Source organism: Puma concolor, chromosome D4, assembly GCF_028749965.1.
Source record: "Puma concolor isolate L17-30 chromosome D4, mPumCon1.1.hap2, whole genome shotgun sequence".
Lineage (NCBI taxonomy): Eukaryota > Metazoa > Chordata > Mammalia > Carnivora > Felidae > Puma > Puma concolor.
In genome coordinates, this window is record NC_141679.1 from 79111145 (window position 1) to 79133636 (window position 22492).

A 22492-nucleotide genomic window follows, 5' to 3' on the forward strand; every position below is an offset into this window, starting at 1 on the left:
TCCACAGTAAAGAATGGTAGGGTGGAGCTGAGAGACCATAGCTTAATCACTCATATAGTTTGTGTATTTAGCCTTATTTTCTCCAAAGGCTAAAACTATGATTTGGAAGAGACTGGGTAGCTTGGACAGGTCGTACAGTCAGCTGATGGAAGAGCCAGTGTGTGAACTCAGGTTTTCTTCAGTGGAAAGTGTGTCTTTCCCAATGTACCATCTTGGGTTAATTTGCTCATTTCTTTAGTTATTTTTTTAAATTTTTTTAACGTTTTTATTTATTTTTGAGACAGAGACAGAGCATGAATGGGGGAGGGTCAGAGAGAGAGGGAGACACAGAATCGGAAGCAGGCTCCAGGCCCAGAGCCTGACGCGGGGCTCGAACTCAGACTGCGAGATCGTGACCTGAGCTGAAGTCGGACACTCAACCAACTGAGCCACCCAGGCGCCCCTCATTTCTTTAGTTATTAAAAAATATTCCATTGCTGAAAGTCCCCCCAGTGTCAGGCACTGTACTTGGTGCTAGTAAGGCAAAGATAAATAAAATATGGATCAGTCCCAGCTTACAGTCAAATCAGGGAGTGGCAGATGATCATAGCAGACGGCAAGTGTTAAAACAGAGATGTATGGCATACATTGGTAGGCACGGGAGCATATTATCTAGGAGGGTGAAGGTAGATGCCCAGGAGAGCATCCCGAGTTGGTGACACTGGTGCTGTAGTCCTGGGTATGTATTGTAGCAATCAAGGGGAAAAAAATGGCCATTTCTTTCGCAAGGGCAATAGCATGATGAAAGCTTTATAAGTGATCCCAGTTCCTGTACTCTTCCAAGATGAAGCCTATTAACTGAGCATAGTGCAGGCTCCAATCTATGAAGCTTCCCTGCAAGGCTAGGAACCCTTAGCTCCAATTGCCATGAGCCACAAGCCAGAGAGAGGTTGACCTTTCTACAGAAATGGACAAGGATTAGAGGTCAGGGATTTTGTTTAAGTGGGCCACCTTTGAAGTCCTTAAATTTCAACAGATAAAAAGAGGTGCTTATAGGCCTATCTTCTGGGCCCTGCCTTTGATTCTCAGACAAGAATATAAGAAATAAGATAATTGTGTCAGAACACAAATTCTCATTTCCAGGAACTTCCAAAGGGACTGATTTCTCCCTATATTTTAAGGCAAAGCAAGAAAACGTGTTCCTATCCTCTGCTTATTTATAGCATTGATTGACAGCAACCCACAGAATTCTCTCTATTTTTTTCTCTTTCTCACTTAAATGTTAAGAGGAAGTGCTATTTACTTAGGATTGACTATGTAAAACTCTAAGCCAAGAGCTTTACACACATTAGCTTTACACACATTACACACAATTAATTCTCACAACAACATGATAAGGGAGAAAATAAGGCTCAGAGAAGACAAGTAACCTGACCAAAGTCCCACAGCTAAGAAAACCCAGATCTAATACCAACACACAGGCCCAACTAGTAAGATAGATTGCCTGTCACAGATAGGAGTTCCTTGTCCTGTCCAAAAATGATTATAGGTGGCCAAAGGTAAATTGGAATAGTTTGCCGCCAAAATAATGCTATTAGAGAAATAAAAATATTTAGACTCAAATATGTTTTTCATCAGCTTTTGCTTGTGCTTGAAATCTCAACTATTTTAAACAATTCAATCAACACATATTTTGTGTCTCTTGTGTGTGTGGTGTTGCCCTTGGTGTTAGAGATACCAAAAATATCGGTTAAAAACAGCCCCTGTTATCCTGAAACTCAGTCTAACTTACCAGTTATTTTGATCCTCAGAGCAAACCAGAGGGATGGATACATAACTCGAACCCCACACCTGCCCAAGGAAAGCGATCCTTTTCTTAGAATAAAAGGAGAGAGCTTTGTTGGGAGCATGAAAAGATCTTTAAAAACTCCTTTCTTCCTCCTCCTGGGCTTATTTCTTGTCTATCTTTCCATCCTGATATAACAGGAGAGAAGGTCCAGGTGTGGCTTCTATTAGGGAGATGCTTCAGCTCTGGAGAGGTGAGATTAAGTCAGTACCAGTGGGCACAATATATAAGGTCCGATGCGCATGGTTTGTCAGGGGAAAGAGGGCTCCTGATATCTTTGTGGCATACTAACTATCTTACCAGCCAGGATGAATTATTTGAAGCAGAGACTACTTAACAAAGATTAAAGAATAAGGATTTGCTAGTGTTCTCTATGTACTGTCTCTAGGATCCCCACCCACCCTAGATGAAAGGTGTGCTGATGGGCCTCCATTATAGACAATGTAAGGAAACTGTCATGTTCTTTTCAATCTCCATTTTCCATGTGAGTTTGAGACCCAGAGAAATTAAGAGACTATTCATAGCTCACAGTCAGTACAGGATGAAATCCCACATTTTCCACCTCCGAAAGCAGTGTTCCTCCCTTTTCAATACTCCAACACAAAGGACCATCCCTTAGATCCCCCTTGACCCAGAAGGTGCATTCATATAAACATTAAAAAGTGGTATCTGCAGAGTCCACACCAATCCATCTTTTAAATCTTGCTTTACATGGCGTTATTATGGGAGCACACTTTGTGAAGCGCTCTCTGTAGATGCTATTACCCCGCACGGCAGCTTTGGAAAGTGGGCTGAAGACGCTGTGAGTTTGTGCAACAGCACATGTTAACATGAGTTATAATATGTCAGGGGCCCCGTGTTAACGATCAGAGAACCTATTCAGCTCCTTTAAGGTTAATCAACTCAGCATTTGTGCCAGGTGTAATGTCTAATTAAAATGATGAACGGGTGGAGAATGCCTCCAGGCAGAGGGAGGAGATGGGCACAAAGAGGGAGCACCCGTGCCATATTGGTTTGGAAAATCAATAAGAGAAGCTCATTTTATCCCAGTGTTATCTGTGCATTTGCCATTCAGTGGCTCATTTGAAAAAGTGCCAACTGGCTGATGAGTAGGCTCAGCAGTGCTGTGTTTTTCAGCACTTAAGGATGTTCTGGTTGGAGGAAGCTCAGTGTGGCCGGGGAGGTCTCTGGAGGGGACCAGAGAGAGGGAAGTGTGGTCAAGGTGATCCAGGAAGCCATCCTAGGTTCCACCTTGAATGACCAAATCTGACAGGTGGGAGGAAGCTAGTGAAAAGAGCCATCACCAGAAGAAGACTAGGGAAATCTGAGTTTGAGTCTCAGGGCTGTTACTAAATAGATTCTTGACCTTAGGGAAATATTTTCAGTCTTCATTTTCATCATCTCCAAATGTACATAATCATAACATTAGCCGCCTTTTCTGGCTGTATAAGTTTGTAGCGAGGATTGGAAGAATTTTTGACTGTGAAAATTATGTAATAAAACACGGATTTTTAAAATATATTTAAATATGTACCTGTACCTCTTTTTATGACTCTATTTGTATGTATTAATTTATTTCATAAATATTTATGGAAATCTGTGTGCTGCACACTAACTCTAAGCACTAAGGAAGCAGTAAGAAATAGACCCTGTGACTGCTTCGAAGAAGCTAAATATCTAAAGACAGAGCAAGTACCTCACAGATACTTGATTGTGGTCTACTTATGTTTGGTCAAATCTCTTCATTCCTTTACTTAGGAAAGCCAACTCTAGGAAGACTGACTGGAAGGTCAGGCGTGGAAAATAAGTAGGGGGCCACTCAATTTTAGTTAGGTCTTTTAATTTATTAAGATCAAATGTTGGTGACCATCATTGCTTTATCAGAATGTAATTCACAAGTAAAGCTTGGAAAAATATGGAATTGTTTATCATTCACTTTGAAGTACTGGATGGACATGATTTTTTTTATTTCAGTTCACATCTGAAAAAGTACTTTTTTAGCCCACCAATAATGTGAGAATGGCAGACATGATGTGTTTTTTTTATATATAAACACACATAAAAATATATATATATATATATATTTTTTTTTCTTTTTTTCTGGAAAATGGTTCTCCAATCTCAACTTGAAAACTTCTTCATGGGCATCATTAAATCATACCACTGCTAGATAACCATTGAGGCTTTTAACTTATTGATTCCCTTGTCTACCATTTATTAATACTTTCATTATGATACTTTTATTAGGTACTATTTATCAATTGTTTTGCTATAGATTATGAGAGATAAAAATAGAAAGATCCCTTCAAGATATATTTGGCAAGTCAAGAAAGGTAACTTTGGCATATGGGGTTCATGGAATAAAACTATTTTAGTATCACATGGAAGACTGTTATCTATCTTATAGTCTGGAATAAATGACACCTGACATTATAGCACAGGGGAAGTGACTCAGAAGTAGATATTTACAAATAGATGGTTCTCAAAAGAAATCACCTTCTAGTGTTCCTGGAAATTAGAGGATCCAAGACTCCAAATACTAGAGTAAGAGTCTAATCCTCTTTCCCTTAACCTAAACTTTGTCTGAGATTCCATGACATTGCAGTTATTGACAGTTATTATGAAGAAAAAAAAAAAACAGAAGTGGCTCATTCTAAGAAAATGTATCATTAGTCTTAAAAGGGAATAAAGGAGAAATCTGGAGAAAATGGTTTGAACACAGGTCAGAAGTTGCATTCTTAGGAAGAATAGATAAAACTACCCAACAAGAGACACTAAGTTAATTTTAAAAATTTTTAAACAATTTGTGTGTGTGTGTGTGTGTGTGTGTGTGTGTGTGTGTGTGTGTGTGTGATAGGTTTAGATTGGGAAGGAAGAAGAACCCAGCATGACAGTGGAGGAGTGAGGAGTAAAGAATGTATAACGGACTCCGTACCTTGCACCTGACATTGATTTTTTTTTTTTTTTTTACATTGATTAAAGAACCGGTATAAGAAGGATTGTAGTAGGGACACCTGGGTGGCTCAAGTTGGTTAAGCATCTGACTCTTGATTTTGGCTCAGGTCGTAATCTCACAGTTCATGAATCTGAGCCCTACATCGGGCTGTTTGCTGACAAGACAGTGTGAAGCCTGCTTGGGATTCTCTCTCCCTCTCTCTCTCTGCCTTTACCCTCCCTCCCTCCTTACAAGTAAATAAACTTTGAAAAGGTTTAAAGAAAAAGAAAAAGATTCCAGTAAAAGTGGCAGAATCTAACCCACTGGGTATCACAATTACTACAGCTCTGAACATATTGAATTGTGTCTTATCACGAGGTGGGGGCTGGAGATTACTGCTGGTGGGAATCTCAGGTAAAAGTTGACTAAGAATTTCTCTAACACTTGATTGAATACCTCACTTTGTCTTTGATGTTAAAATCCTTATCTAACAAAGTATTTCATCTAGTTGGATTTTAAGAAGTGAGAGGTATAACAAGTAAATAGATAAGGAAAGGAAGGGAAAAGAGGAAGATACAACCACCACTGTTACTATAACAAATAAAAACACTGGGGCCAACCAGTAAGCTTTATCAAGGGTCCATCATGTGTCAGGCACCAAAAAAAGCATTTCATTTCAACAATGTTATCCCAATTGATTCTGAAGACATCTTTATGATGTGGATATTCTCTACGGTATAGATGAGGATGTACACATCACCGCATATGCAATACCATCTCAGTGGCAATAACCACCACAACATTTGGAATTGCGAGTTGGGATTTTGGAGGCTACCATGGCAGCTTTGCTCTGTTGACTTCTGAACTTTCTTTGAGAAAGAAATAAGTCATTCCACCTTTTGGAATATCTTCACTTCTGTATTATCCTAAGTAATACAACGGATATCAAGGCCACTGTTCTCAGACCTGATTCTTGAAGCATTTGAAAGGTCTTTACTTATCTTAACTAATCCATCTTAATTTAACACGTAAAATTCTCTTATTTTTTTTGAAACATATGCTACCTTTTACTTAAAAAATGCAACTGTCACAAGCATACAAAGATGAAATGTGTCTTATTACAAAAGAGCGATAACCATAAGACCTCTTGGACTTTTTGAGCAATGGAACTGGAAAAGACTTTGAGGCCCAAACCTGTGATGTCATTGATACTCATGTTTCCAACTCTGCACAAATGGTGTAGAGGAGAGAGTAGTGGTATCTTGATGTCAGATAAACTTAATGACTTTTTACCATATCACCTATAAACTATATGATTTGGGGTCTTTGTAATACTACTTTGAGACTTCTGTATCTTAATTATTAAATTAGAATACATCATAGCTGACCTGGTATGTCATAGATTTTCTGAAAGAGTCAAATGAAACAAAACATATAGAGAAGAGCTCTATTGGCTGGAAAACTTGTTGAGTTTCTGGAGCCTGGCTTTGTTCAGTGCCATGGAAGAGTCCAAGAAAAAAATTAAAAATGATAAGGCATAGTCACCACCTTCAATGTATTATCATCCAAGATTAACAATAATATCAGTAAGTTAGAAAGAGATTGTAATACCTTGTGAATTTTGAGATGGCAGAGAAAGCAATGATTAATTATCTATCTATCTATCTATCTATCATCTATCTACCTACCTACCTACCTACCTACCTACCTATCTATATCAGAGGTGGCTTCAGATAAAATATATCATTTTGATGTGCCCAAGATTGAAGACTAAGGAAGAGCCCAGGAAAGAATTGTGAGTCATCCTTGGCTAGAGGAAGAATAATAGCAAGACTTCAAGAGTGTGGACTCTCACAGAATTAGCAAAGACTCTACTTTACTTGTGAAGATGTGATTATGACACTTGGCATAATTATGGTATAACTGGAAATATGAATGGTATTTTATAAATTTGAGATTAGATTGAAATTAATGAATGACCACATTTTCATTCTGGGGTCATCCTGGCCCTGGGACCTACTAACAAGGGCATGGCATTTAGAAGTTATCAAGGTGGGGTTCTCTGTCACTACACTGTTTTCAAACGCGGAGACAATAGTACCTTTTCTGATTATGCTGTATCTGAGGCAGTCAGTGGCAGTGAATAGAGAAGCTCTATTCTTCCTTCTAATCGTATATTCCTTTTTGTTAATGCTTCAAAGCAAATGACATGAAAAATCCTCCTTAATGGTGATGAGCAGATTTTTCCATTTGTAAATGATGGCCACATGCATCGATAGAAAGACCATTCTTTATTTATGCTCAGCCGAGTTCTGCAAATAGAGAAATTGGCTAATTATCTACAAATTTTCATTCTTTATCTCCATAGAATTGTAATGAACAGGAATTGCCATGTACTCATTTATATTTGTGAAGAGGGAACAACCTTTCTCTTTGGTGATTTCTCTCATACTGTAGTACTCAGACCTGTAGCTTTTTGGAGAACTAAAATTCTGGCTGATCATCTTCCATCATTCACTGGTCTTCTCTGTTGCCCTCCTGACCACAATGCTCTGAACCAGGCTTCTTGTCCTTAATTGTGAGGATGAAGTAGAAAGGTTTTGAAAATTTCCCTTGTTGTGTTTTCTATGTAGACCTGTCTCTCTGTGAAGACGTGGCTTGGTTTAATTGGTTTGCATTCCACACAAAGTAATCAAATCAAATCAACAAATACCCTTTGAAGACAACTATTACAAGGCAATAAGCTTGACAAACTGCCCCTTTACTAATTTCTGGCCTGAATTCTGTAGACCCTAGAAGCACTTGGCACAAGGATACAGCTTCTCGGCTGCTAAATGATCATCACCATTAGCAGTAACAAGAGTTTATTATTGCACCACATTGTCTCCTAGAATCTGTCTACTTCTCCATTCCAACCACTACTATCTTGAGTCGGGTCCTAGATTATCTGGCCCAGTCAATATAATTACTTCTACCTGCTCTTCCCGCTCCCCTTTAATCCATTTCTCTCTTTGCTGGCTGCAGTAGTTATTTTAAAGCCCAGATCGCCTTTTGCCCCCTTCTTCATCGAAATGTTGTTCAGTGGTTTATAGTTTATTAATTATAAAGTAAGGTAATATGTTGTTCTCATTTAGAGAGTAAAGAATAATTTTGGGGAGCACCAATAAAAGTTTCAATTATTTTCATTATAATGGCACTCAGGCATAAGTCTAGACATAGACTTCTTAAAATAATAATGCTTTTGCATTTTTACCACCAAATAAAATTTATAAATGAAACAAAAACAAATAGTGAAATCAAAAAGAAAACACATGTCAATATGATCATTGGTTTTTGAAATTGTGTTATCAACATGAGATTTAGCAGTAGAAGGACATGTTTGTCTGATAACTTCCACTTTAGCATACAGATTTTGATAGAATAGATCGTTGTTCGAGTCTTTGTCATTATTGGTTTTTTTTTTCCTTTTTAATCCTAGAATTATTTTCAATATCTATTCATATCAATTGACCAAATCAATATAATAAAATTCCCACAAAATTTGTATACAATTAATCATGCTTAAGGAAAAAAAAATCTTATTTCACACTTACTGTATCTTGGTGAAATGCTGATACATACAAAGAAAAGTTCTGATTATATAGCCTTTGAAAATGTAGCCATCATTCCAAGTATACCTTTCTAGTTGAGTATGACTATACTACCTTGCACAATGGGATAACTCAATTTTACTGTGCCTTGCTTCTCTTTTTTAAAATATCCAAAATTCCTTGGGGCGCCTGGGTGGCGCAGTCGGTTAAGCGTCCGGCTTCAGCCAGGTCACGATCTCGCGGTCCGTGAGTTCGAGCCCCGCATCAGGCTCTGGGCTGATGGCTCGGAGCCTGGAGCCTGTTTCCGATTCTGTGTCTCCCTCTCTCTCTGCCCCTCCCCCGTTCATGCTCTGTCTCTCTCTGTCCCAAAAAAAATAAATAAAAACGTTGAAAAAAAAAATTTAAAAAAATAAAAAAAATTAAAAAAAAAAAAAAATAAAATAAAATATCCAAAATTCCTGTTTTGCTACAGCATGTCATTTCATCATTCACGCCTAACTTTCTAAAAATGGGATGATAAAATACAGGCATTGAAATAATGTGGTGGTCCTTGGTTATAAGATAATTACATAAGTGATTCAGACTATAGTTGTCATTGAATTGCACATAAATATTTTTTTAAAAGAATTCTCCGGGCACCTGGGTAGCTCAGTTGGTTGAATGTTCGACTTTGGCCCAGGTCATGATCTCACGGTCTGTGAGTTTGAGCCCTGCATCAGGCTCTGTGCTGACAGCTCAGAGCCTGGAGCCTGCTTTGGATTCTGTGACTCCCTCTCTCTCTGGACCTCCCCCGCTCATGCTCTGTCTCTCTCTCTCTCTCTGTCAAAAAATAAATAAACGTTAAAAAAATTTTTTTAAAGAATTCTCATACATAACTTCCATAACCTCATGAAAATATCATTTTCTGGTAAAGTCCCAAATCTTTAACTAACCCACATTTTTTTTGTACCCTACCCACTGATTCCTAGACATTCCTTGGTATCCCTGCTTACTCTGGTTTCCCTGTCTTTTTTTTTTTTTTCTGGTTTCCCTGTCTTGAATGCCCTTCTTCACATCCCATATCCCTCTGAAGCCTCTCAAAAACTTGGGTGGATATTGCAATCTCTGTGCAAACCCTCTTCTCAACATATTTCTCAGATTTTTTTTATATTCACTGAAAAGTTTTTTTTTTTCTTCAAAAATGTGTTGTTTCTTGCATATAGTCTTCTCTCTTTGCTCTCTTCTCCATCTATACCAACTCCCCACCTTTATTTCAGAATTTAAGTTCCTTAAAGTTAAGGTGCAACAGTCCAGCACAGTGCCCAGTAATAAGTCAGTAGTCATTAATTAGAAAGAAATGGAATGGAATGGTATCAAATAGGATGCCATGAGATGGGGTTTGATAAGATGAGATGAAAGAGATATTAAGCCAATCCAGTGCCAGGAGCTTCGAAAGTCATCCAATGTTAAGACACCACTCTTGAGTTTGGGAGATGGGGCATCTTTGAAAAAGAAAAAAAAAAGTAAAAAAACAAAAAAAACCCACAGTAACTCAAGGAAGTATATAAAAATGGGTAAATGAGTAGTATAGATAGTAAGAACAATAGGAATTCTGAGAAATGAGGAATGACATAGAGAGGTGCAATAGTGAGATTTTTGCAAGAATAGGTCATGAAAAAAATGATCAAGTGTTGTCAAGAAAAGAGATGGAATAGAACTTCAGACAGTAGATATGGTGTGGTAAGAAGTGGGGATGAGGTGCCAACAGTTTTGAGGGACATTAACTACCTTGGAGGCAATATGATAAGGATAGGGAGAAAATATCTTGGAGAGTTATTTCCCCCCAAACTGAGAGAACTGAAGATAGAAACGAAAATGAAGATTCAGAATGGTTTAGATATCATTGGAATTTATTCAGGATATCTCATTAAATGCAGAATTATCTTTTTTAATCTAGTGGCTTTCAAAGTATTTTGACTTAAAGCCCAAGCTCATTGATGACCCATGCTCTTCTCTTAGATCAGTTCCTATTAGAATTCAATCTTTTTCCTCATAACACTTGTTAGAAATATAATTAAATAATGAATAGTACATTTAGTTGACTCCCCACTACAAAGAAACTCTGAGAGGAAAGGGCCCACAATTTTTTCTTAGTCAAAACTATACTGGGGCACCTGGATGGCTCAGTCGATTAAGCATCTGACATCAGCTCACGTCATGATCTCAGGGTTCATAGGTTCAAGGCCCACATTGGGCTCTGTGCTGACAGTTCAGAGCCTGCTTTCCATTCTTTCTCTCTCTCTCAAAAACAAATAAACTTAAAAAACAAAACAAAACAAAACAATTCTATCCTCAGAGTCCCATTAAGTGCCTGCCATATAGTTGACACTCAAATATTGTGTGAAACTTAAAGCAGCATTACTCTGGTTGAGAATGGAGTGTGGGATTTCTAGTCATCCACCCCTCTTTCCCCAGTGCCCCCTGGGGTGGTTTAGCACAATGTCTGATGTTCAACAGAGTGTGTGTGTGTGTGTGTGTGTGTGTGTGTGTGTGTGTGTGTGTATTTTTTTAAGCCCATTATCTCAGTTTCATCATGCCTCATTGACAATGTGGAGATGATAATGAGCAACCAGCAAGGTTGGTGGGTGTTTTAAGGATGAACTAACATAATGCATGTGAACACAACTTTTAAACTCTAAAAACGATTACCGTCCTTGTCATATATAGAGAAGTGTAGAATATGGCCATTACATAAACTCTCCCAAAAAGCTGGGCTAGAATCCTGAGCTTGACTTGTCTAAACCCAATGTAATTGCTGTAATACACAATAAAAGCATTAATGGCCTTTATTGTGGACTCTGGCTGAATAAAACCAGCCAAGTCCAGAAAGATCCAAAAACAAATCACCTCCAGTGCCCAAATACTGGTTAAATTTGTTTCTGAAGCCCTTGTCTCCACTTCGCATGGACCTCTCCAGCCCCACCAGCTCCTGGGCAATGGATTCCACCCCTCACATCCTTATTTACAGGCTGTTGAGAAAAATCACACATGCGCCTGATGCTATCAAGTTGGGACACAGTTAGAAATAATTTTGAAACTGCTTATTCTGGAATCTCCACATCGTGGGTGTGTGCAGGGGTTGGGATGGTGCTGAGATGGAGGAGAGAAAGGAGACAAAAGTGTAGAAAGGCAGACTTTATTTTTAAACACTTAACAGCTACTTTTAAAGTAGCCTCCCTTTGTGCTACTTTTGTTTAAATAAATGCTGCCATTGAATGAGAAGTTGTATAGCCAGGCTATAAAATTCCCAGGTCCTGCATTAGACTTTAGTCCAAAATCTAGTATTGACACTTCCTGTGCATATTCTTATACAAGTGACTTAACCTTCTAAATAGTGGTTTCCTTAGAGGCAAAATACTCACCTCCCAGGGCTGTCATGAGGATTAAATCACGCAATTCCTTACCTGCAATCATTAGAGGCTTGCATAGATTTTGAGAGCATTGCATTGCCATATGGCCAACCTCCAGAAGTTCCTAACTTTGCTTTTTTATTATAATTCCATCCCTGAAGTTCCTGGCCATGAATGTGTGTGTGTGTGTGTGTGTGTGTGTGTGTGTGTGTGTGTGTTAACATACCACTTTATTAGGAACTAGGCGAGTAGCCTACCATCTCCTTCCTTTGCCACCCTCAAAACAGGGTAGTAAAATGATTAAGAGCTCAGATTCTGGATCTGGATTTGGATGGGATTTCAATCCTAGCCCCCCTACTCACTGTATATATCATGTAGAGCAAGTTAAATAATCTCTCTGACTTCCTCTATTTATTCATGTGTAAAATGAGAACAATATTGATACCTCCACTGTAGGGTTTTTGTAAGGATTCAAAGAGTTACTATACATAAGTGCCAGAGAAATCCCTGGGACATAGAACATGCCACATAGTTATTACTGTCCAAAATTTTATAATTTTATTGTTTAGTAACTTGTTGATTATAACACACAACTACTATCAGTTTTCCTGAGTATGTCTTAAGTTCATTGATTACATACATCATGTCATTTAATCAGCAATGAAATGTGGGAGATATTTTTCCTATTATACAGTTGAGGGAACTAAGGCTGATAGAGATAATTAACTTGCCATGATCCCACATAATTTATAAGCGGCAGAAATGGGGATTAACTCCAAACTGCACTACAATACCTCACTAAAGAGCATGGAAGGTTGTCTATATTTACAGATCAGTTGAGAAGCCTTTCTTTTTCTTTCTTTTTTTTTTTTTATACTGTATTCCTGACTCTCCTCCACCCATGGTGGGGAAAAATATCCGTTCCTTGATAGTCCTACATATTTCCATACTTTGTTGCCTTTAACACAGTCCATGGCTCATAGTAGACTCTAACGTGACTCTAACGTGACAGACCTATAAAGGAAATATCACTAAGGAGAGCTACACTTTGTGGGATACCTATGCCTTCCTAGCCACAGTATGTAGAAGTTTACAGTCTTTCTCTCATCTGTTCCACAGGATGATTCTGTAAAATGGTGCAATTATTGGATTTTAAAAGGTAAAAATTCAAAGATTAAGTATTTTTCTCAGGCACTCCAGGTGATACATAGCAGAATTTGGATTTAAACAGGCCTGGTGACCTAATACTTGACTATATCTTACCCTGAAGCAATGGACAAACAATATGAAGCCTGGTATTGAAACTTCAGTTCATTTTATCAGAGATTCAGGAGAAACTATAACACTCAACATACCAGCAGGTGGGTGATCAAACTGGGTAGCTCTCTCTGTATCTGTCTCTCTCTGTTTCCCCTCTCGCTCTCTCCCTTCACCCCTCTCTCCTTCCCTCTTCTTCTCTCCTCTCACCCTCCCCCTGTCCCCCCTCCCTCTCTCTCCCTTCCTCCCTCCCCCGCTTCTTTGACTGACTCCAGCTTGCCATGGACAAAATAGAAATAATTAAGTGTCAATAACTAAAGTTTATTCCTGGCAAACAGCTGATGAGTATTTTCAGAGGCTCCTGTTTTTTGACCTTTACTGCCCTAGACAATGACGGAATCTTGTTGAAAGCTCTTTAAGCTGAAATTAATTTATGCTCGACAGTGATTAAAAGAGAAAGTGAGAAGGGGATGGAAATTAACAAATCCATCTTTATTGCTGAGATCCCATTATGATTATAAGGAGAGGGAAAAATCGACGTGGCGGGTGCCAGCTGCAATCTGGTAGGGAGTTTAAACAGCCCTTCCTGCTTAGGAAATGTCCTTGGGTGGACAGATTTATCTGTCACTGAGGCTCTCAGGGAGAGGTTTATTTATCAGGGATTGGAAGGCTGAGATCCTTGGACTTGCTTTTGGAATAAGGTTCCAGAGTGATAGCTGCTGAAAGGACAGGCCACGGAGCTTGACTGATGAGGCCTCTTGAAAAGTAGATTCTGCAGGTGCTTCCAAGAACAGAGATGGCTAAGTTGCCATGCTCTGGGTTCCTATTGGGCCAGTTTCTTTGGCATATGCCTTTAAGAGCTTATATACTTATACTTGCAATGTATCATGTATTCCCTTGTTTGGCCCTGAGGCCATGGATCTTGCTTTAGACCTTTTTGGTTCCACATAGCTCTTTGGACAGTATTCCATAACGAGACGAAGCAAACACCGAAGAAGACCTTACCACCATATTCCCATTCAGTCTTCAAAAATAATATGTGCTCAGCACCTTCTATGCACCATGCTCAGTACCAGATTTTAAGCAACACAATGCCTCTGTGCTCCTAGAGCTGACTAGAGAGAATGAGGCTCATTTGCCCTTAAAATTAAAATCAGAAGTCTCCCAAGGACAATCCTAGACTCATGCCATTTTGAGAGAATTAGTATGTGCTGAGAATTTTTTGTATGCCAGACATTTGACACATGATGTCTCATTTAATACTGGAAACAATGAAAGTCAGTATTCTTTTTATGATTTTACAGATGAGTGAATAGAGACCCAGAGAGGTAAAGTGGCTTCCCCTAGGGCACAGAGGTAGTATGGCCAATGCCAGAGAATCTCCACCTAGACCTATTATACACCAAAGCCTGGGCTCTTCTCCATTGCTGTCACTGCATCAAAGTCATGATGGTGAAGTAAGAGCATGAATCTAAGAAGAAGCCTGACTGTTGGGTTTGCTCAACATCTGACTGACTCAACATCTGACTGACCCTGGAAAAATCATTGTATCTGCCAATCTGTATTCATTTTCTCATCTGCAGAAAAAGGGATGAGCCCCTGCCCTTTCTGTTGCACAGGTTGATCTGAGGCTCAGAGGAGACAATGTATCCAAAAGTGATTTGCAGTTGTAAGCTATTATCATTATATAGTCCAGCCTCTCCTAATACAAGGACCTTCTCTGTAATAGGGCATTAATCATTTATATTTAAGTAGAATGAAACTGACAATGTTATATCACCTCATGTAAAAGTGTAGCTAAGAGGACATGTGTAAGCTATGACTTTTCCAATTTGCTTTAATTATCATTGGACATATATATACTCAGGAGAAAAAAAATGCTTTATTTCAAAGCAGGCAAAAACATAGTGAGTTGAATATCTGGAAATGTTAATGATGAAGATAATAAAAAATAAAATTGTCTTTTCTTTGATTTTTACTGTAATCCCATAGAAATCATTATTAATGAAAGGAGTAGGGGTGCCTGGGTGGCTCAGTCAGCTAAGCATCCGACTTTAGCTCAGGGCATGAGCTCATGGTTCAGGAGTTCGAGCCCTGCGTCAGGCTGTCTGCTGTCAGCACAGAGCCTGCTTCAGATTCTCTGTTCTCTTCTCTTTGCCTCTCCCCTCCCCCCACTCTCCCAAAAATAAATAAGCATTTAAAATTTTTTTTTTTAAAAAGGAGTAAACCGACAGCTTGTTCAGTCCTTGAGGGAGAAGTTGTGTCACTATGATCATGTACAAAGTTATAGTAGTTGCCCTGGAGGAAACTTTAGGGGACCAGAGTTGGGATGATGGAGATCACCAACTTCCCTAATGAATTTAGGGAAGTCATTTTACCTCTCTGGGTCTCAACTGGGAAGTGCTTTCTACTTCTATATATTCCCCTTCCTTCAAAATACAAGTCTTGCAATTCTCTGAAATTCTTGGAATTCTTATCAGAAAGAGAGAGAGAGAGAGAGAACACCATTGGTCACTTGAACCAGAAGTCTGTCCAGCAATTCTAGAGTTGCTTATCATGTTAGTGTAGGAAGAGACCATTTGTGTGGACTTGAATACAAGTGAGCATCAAACAAGGCTTTGAATTCTGAATCAGGTCAGCAATTCCTCTTTCCTTAGAGGGAAGTTGGCAAGTTAAGAAAAGATGGTCACTGGCTGAAGTTATGTGGCTTAAGGTGAAGGAATATAACATGAGCTTCTCTACAAGGTTATGATTATTTACCATATGTGGGCAAACACTTTCAATGGGTCCACATTGGCCAGAGCAATATTCCCCATGCTGTGTTTCATAGAACATGAATTTAATAAGACATCATAGTCATTACCTTTGAAAAGGGATTCTGTGGAGGGGGGGGGGGTGCGGGGGGGATGTGTATGCAAAGCAGTGAGTTAAACAGTTTACCAGATTTCTTAATTGTAGGACTTCACAGAGCCCTTGATATACTGGTATGCCTTATGAGTCTCTAAGAGGGGATGTAATACATAGAATATTCTGATATATTTAACCAAAAGAAGTCATTTAGAGTGGAGCATTTCTGTGATGAATGTTATGGCAAATACATTTTGGAAAATGCCAGTTTAAAATATAAAGTCCCAAGCTAGGTATACTTCCTTCACTACCAACATACAGATCTCAATGGCTGATTTCTCTTTCACAAAAGTTCTTATTTGGTGGACTCTCCCAGGGAAGCTACCAATAGTCTGTGAGCTCAGGGAATTGAGCTCTGTTTACCCAGTGGCTCTGCTATACCAAAGACCTTCACTTCTAGCCATATGGCTGGTAGAGAAAGCCTATAGCTAGAAAAGCCCACAAGCCATCTCATGGACAGATCTAGAAGGGGCACAATACTTCTTTCCACATGCCACTGGCCAGAATTCAGTCATACTGTCCTACTCACACACAGAGAGGTCTGAGCAATGTGGTCTTTTTCTATCCCCAGGAGGAAAGTGGAATGTATGTACCATGGTCTGACTCCTACTGGTCATTTTGAAGCTCTCTGCTCTTTGTTCCCAAAATTACCTGACATGCTCCAAGTCAACACATTTTGTGTTCTGTCAACTGCTTAATTCTTTCATTTCAGTATTGTTAACTTTGTACAACTTCACCTCTTCTGTAATTCATGTCCTTTCCTTCTGTCCCTGTGTCTGAGAGGAAACCCCACCCATCTTAAATTGCTCTGTTATAATGTCACGTTTTTGATGATTCTCTCTCTGGTTACCCTATCATGTCAGTTCCAGAAAGCAGTCATCTCTCCTTCTTCTTTGACATTGTCTATCTCTCTCTGTTACATGCCAGATACTGATACTACAGACTCGGAGGTCTACTCGTATATAAGTGAGGGGGAAGTGGCATGTTATAGAAAGAAGAGTAGGGTCTGGAGAACAACAAAGATCTGAGTTCAAATCCAGGTTTTTGACTTACTAGATATATTTCCTTGGACAGATAACATTGCCACTCCACAGTGCTTCCTCATGAGAAAATTACAGAGTTTGGGGTGGTTGGGTGGCTCAGTCAATTAAGCATCCAACTCTTTGATTTTGGCTCAGGTCATGATCTCATGGTGGTGAGATCAAGCCCTGGTTCAGGCTCTGTGCTGGGCATGGAGCCTGCTTAAGATTCTTTCTCCCTCTCCCTCTGCCCTTCTCTGCTTGTAGGCTCTCTCTCTCTCTCTCTCTCTCTCAAAGGAAAAAAAAAAAGAAAATTACAGAGTTAAAATCTTTCTAAATAAGGCTGTCAGGAGCTTAAAATGACATAACGCGTAACACAATGTATCTGCCACATGGGAAGTCATTTACAAACGTTAATTGTTGTTACCCTTTTGGTCGTCCCTGCTGTTGTTCCTGAAAGCCAGACAGACATGGTTCTCAGTCCTGACCCTGCCACTTTTATTAGGGAATATTACTCTCTAGTTCTGAGTCTCCGCTCTTTTTTTTAAAAAATGGAAACAACTCTTCCTTTCTGAGGGAATAGCAAGAAAATGCCTACCACAGTGCATCACAAGTGGCCCATGGTAGAGGCACAAGTAATGAATGAATTTAACAAAAACACCACTACTCCCAATACCAGGCACAAGAATGCCGTCCCGCTTAATGATTCTATCTAGCAGGAAAGAAGACAGCCTCCTCCGTGTAGCTTGCTTTTGTGTCTGAGGACCTGTAGCCAGGCAGTTCTTGGTTAATTCCCCACTAAGTCTTCGAAGCTATAATCTAAGGCCACTTTTTCTTTTCTGATGTGAACTTGGTCACCTTCCTTCTTATACTATCTTCTTAGATACTTGAAAACTGTTAGGCCAGCCCCTCATCTTTCTCTTCTCCGGGCTGACCTTTTTTTTTTTTTTTTTTAATCTCTCATCCCAAGTTCCTTTTTCCACTTCTTTAATCATTTCCCATTGCGCTGCCCTTCCATTTCTGAGCAGTGCAGAGGCACAGGACTCAAAATATCCTGTAGCAGTATGTGTGAATGAATGGCAAGAGCTTACACTGCGGACTGACTGGAAAAGGACAGTTAGGAACTGTCAACACCAGAAAGTGTCACTCCACTGCATACTTCCTGTGCAACCTCCACCATCATCTTCAGATCCAGCAGCAGCTGGTGTGGTAGTTCTCAGGTATCCCTTCCTCTCTGCATAAAGAGAACATGGAGCCATTTATGTCCAGGTGTTGTATTCACTCAGTTCAACATGACCTATCTACTCGATGCCAGGAACTGTTTTATAGGCAGAGAGATTTTGGATGCAGTCCTCTTTCTGTGAATACAAACTAAGCAAGTGAACACGTAATGTATAATCATATAATGAACGGCCATAGATCTAGATATTAGAGAAAACTGTCATATATGGGGGCAAACAAACAAACAAACAACATTTACTCTCAGACAGCACATGGGTCTCCCATTTACTAGCTGTGAGTCTTGCATGAATGAATCCCTTCTTCAAGCTTTAGTTTCATTAATTCATTTGTGGAATTGGATACTACCAACAACCCTTCAGGCTTTATGGAAAATTAAATAAACAGATACACAAAAAGCATCTAGCTCTGTGTCTGACACTTAGCACTCAGAAAATCACTTTAGTTTCTTGTCTGGGTTTTGCAAGTACAAAGAAAAAATGTCAGGGAAAGAGATTTTGGTGGCAGAAAGCTTTTTCCAACTAAAGGACTAAAGTTTGAGTTTGTTAATAAACATTCATCTGTAATATTTTTTCTTCTTTTTTGAAGAAATTAATTTTTGGGATTCTAGGGGTACCTGGGTGGCTCGGTCTGTTGAGCATCTGACACTTGATTTTGGCTCGAGCCATGATCCCAGATCGTGGGATTGAGCCCCACAATGAGCTCTGGGCTACATGTGGAGCCTCCTTGGGATTCTCTCTTTCCCTCTGCCCCTCTAGCCTGTTCACGTGCTCTCTCTCTCTAAAACAAAAAAAATTTTTAAAAATTAATTTTTAGGATCCTAACGTTAAAATTGTGCAGGCCCCACACTTTAATCAAAATACTTGTCTTTCATAGTCTCTTCTGTTCTACCTTTGCTACATGTAAACCTCTCTTCCCCTTGATCACGATGTTTTGTCCCATTCACCCTCACTCATTTCCTCATTTTTTCTGAGCAGTCTATTGCCACCATGTTCCTCATTTCCTTTCTTGTCCCCTGAATCAGTTCTTCTCTCTCCATAGACCTCGAAACAAGTAGGCAAACATGTGGTTAGACATGATGACGATGTAGCACTGTGGTCAGTGTCATGGACTTTAGAGTCCAAGAGCTGTGGGTTCCGATCAGATTCTCTCATTTATTAGCTGAATAGCTTTGTTAAAGTTACTTAACCTTCCTAAGGCGCAGTGTTTTATCATCAAATTCAGCATAATAATAGTTATTTCTTTAAGAGGTTTTTAATTAATATTAATAAAATTGTATGTGTATTCAACTATAATACACTCTCAATAAACAGTATTTATTATTTCCTATACTGTATATTCAATTCAGAGATAGTTCTGTTAAGTGCCATGCACTGTGTTGGGCACCATATAGGACAGACAGATAATAAAGGCAGGATCTCTGTCTTCAAAGAGTTAAGAGATCATTGGAGAAACAAACATGCCTATATAAAAAACACAACAATAATGGGAAACAAAGCGCAAGATTTTCTGTCTAGTCAGATGTGTTAGATGAAAAATCACAAGTAAGGTTTTGTTTTAAAAACTATTTCTAATGTATCAGTTTTGGCTGCCTGGACAGTCATACTAGGAAAAATTCTGAGACCAATAACAGAATGAGTAGAAAATAAAATGTCATAACTGATTAACAGTGTGTGCCAATGATACAGAAGGGGAGATTGTCCATCTCAGGTACCAAGAGTGTTTTAGAAGGCATGTTGAAAGAAAGAATGAAGTGTATGTTTGAGTACTTTTATGACAACTTTATTTTACTTGTATTACTGAGAATGGACATTGTTAACCTTCTTACAACTGAAACTGAAACTCAGAGAAGTTAAGTATTCTGTTCAGTCCACACAGCTAGAAAAGTAGCTTGGCATGACTCTAAAATAAAGATTGATTTAAACACTTTTACTCCAACTGAATACTGTTGGCAGGATGAAGAATGGATTAACTCTGCCAATTGTGGTAGAAGAAACTGAGTAGATTCTTACCAGTCCTTTTTATTTTTCTGGGCCCACAGGAAGCCTATATTTTCTAGCTGCCAGCATGTGGGGAATAAGCTTAGGAATTCCCTGAGCCTGCACTGATGGGTTAACAAGGCATAGAGAATTAGAAAGTCATAGGATGAACACACCCAAGTTTGGGTAAACAAGATTAGGCAGATAAGATTAGACAAGCCAGGCAAAGGCCCCCGGTACAGGACAAATGGGGCAAAGGCCCCCAGTATAGGACATAGGTATAGGACAACAACAGAAAGCTGCTTTCACAGGAAGGAAGGACCAAATTAGGTAAACAGGTAAATAGGGTTTAGACCACAGTGGGGCAGGGCAAAGTTGCCCAGAGCAGAGCTAATTAGCAAAAGAAAGATGCCTTGTTGACCCTGAGGTAGCAAGCTCTTTCTTTTGTGTCCCCTTGGCCAGTTTAGGTAAACAGGGGCGGGGCTTCATGTTTGCTGTAAACAACCTTCCACCCAGCACCAGAATCTGGTTTTGTATTGATCCAAACCCCTAAGACGTATATCTCCAAACCCCCCTTCTCCCCTTGCCCATGAGTTAAAGTTCACAGTTTCATTGTCTCTCTATGCATGCCCATCAGGCTTGTAAGGCTTCTGATCCTAGTAAAAATAGAGCAAGGACCCTTACTTGGGGCTCTTGTCTCCTCCCAGACGTTAGCCTCTCATTTTTAATCCTGCATTCCACTCTCTTGCTAAACAAGACAGAACTCCAGACCCAGAGTCTATAACACCAGTGCAATTAGGTTGGGGCCATGTTACTAATTCCAGGTAATGGCATATGGGGGAAATCTATATGTCACTATCAGTTATGGCCTCTGCATTTTTCCCGTGAGATTCTTGGTTCATGCGTGATTTTCTTTCTTTTGTCCTGATGTAGAGGACTCAGTGGGGAACATCAAGGAGGTACTAAGGGACAGTGGAGCTTTTGGAGGTAAGCTTGAAAGCCTGTCCTACATCTTGGAAGGGAGCTATGCAGAGAACATTCTAGTCCATATCTGTCTGTGACATGAGAGGGAATAAGGCTTTGTTGTGCTATGCAAAAATACTGAGATTTTTGTCTTATTCGCTAGAATAGACAACATTACTTATCCTGACTAAATATTCAGTGAAGAAATGAGACTTCCACAGGCCCAGGATGGTATGCACACGTACCTTCCAGATAGAGGATCCTTTTCTGAAGATGCACAAGATATGCAAAGTACTCAGAGAAATTAGGTTGGAAATGCAGAAACTGGCTAAGACTAGATCTCCAGTTTTCCATTTTTGTAGTTTCCAGTTTGATAGTAGGAATATAATTGGTGTTCAGGTTAGTCACTGCTGTCTAAACAAACTATTCAAAGCATAATGGCTTAAAACACCCACCCTTTTATTGTGTCATATATTTTTGTAGGTCAGGAAATTGGTCAGGGCTCAGTTGATTGAGTTGTCCATTCTATATGGTACCAACAAAGATTACTTGGTTGCATTTGCTTGGCAGGTAGGCTGTGATGGAAGATCCAAGATGGCTTTACTCCTGTTTGAATTGTAAGTGTAGGCACAGCTGGAACCATCAATTATAGTGTACACACACACACACACACACACACACACACACACACACATTCATGATGTCTCTGAGGTCAGGATTCCAAGAGGCAAGCTGGAAGCTACAAGTCCTCTTAAAGGCTAGTCTAGAACTAGTAGAGTGTCACTTTCTCTATTCTCTGCCGGTCAAGCAAGTCATGAGTGCTATCAGACCCCACCTCTCAGTGAGATGAGAAGCAAAGAATTTGTACCCATCTTTAATGTTCTCTATCTGGATCTGTGGAGCCAGGACCTGGCTATATGCATCTCTGCTTCCCTAGCACTTTCTACTTATCATACTGCCTGGGGTTCAATCTTCATGCTGGTAGAATTACAATCACACCCTAAGCCCACATCAAAAGAAATGGAAAAGAGAACTAAATTTTATAGAATACCAACTCCTGCTTCAAATGTCCTACCTTAACGTAGTCTCAAAATGACTCTATTTAGTGGTGTAGGATTTATTTCTCCGGTATATTACTAAAGACACAACCAAAATTCAGTGAGGGGGGGAAAAAAACCGTAAGGACAATCAATCACAACATTAGATTCCAACACAGTGCTTCCTCCCACAGGTATGCCTAAATGTCTCCTGCTCAAAACGAGACTCTGTGGTCAAGTGTTTGAACCTCACCTTGGCCCCTAGTCCACCGAAAGACTGCATCAAAGCCTCTAATTTGCCTGGGCTCATTCATCTCATCAGAATCAGAGGAGGCCCCCATTTCTGCCTTCC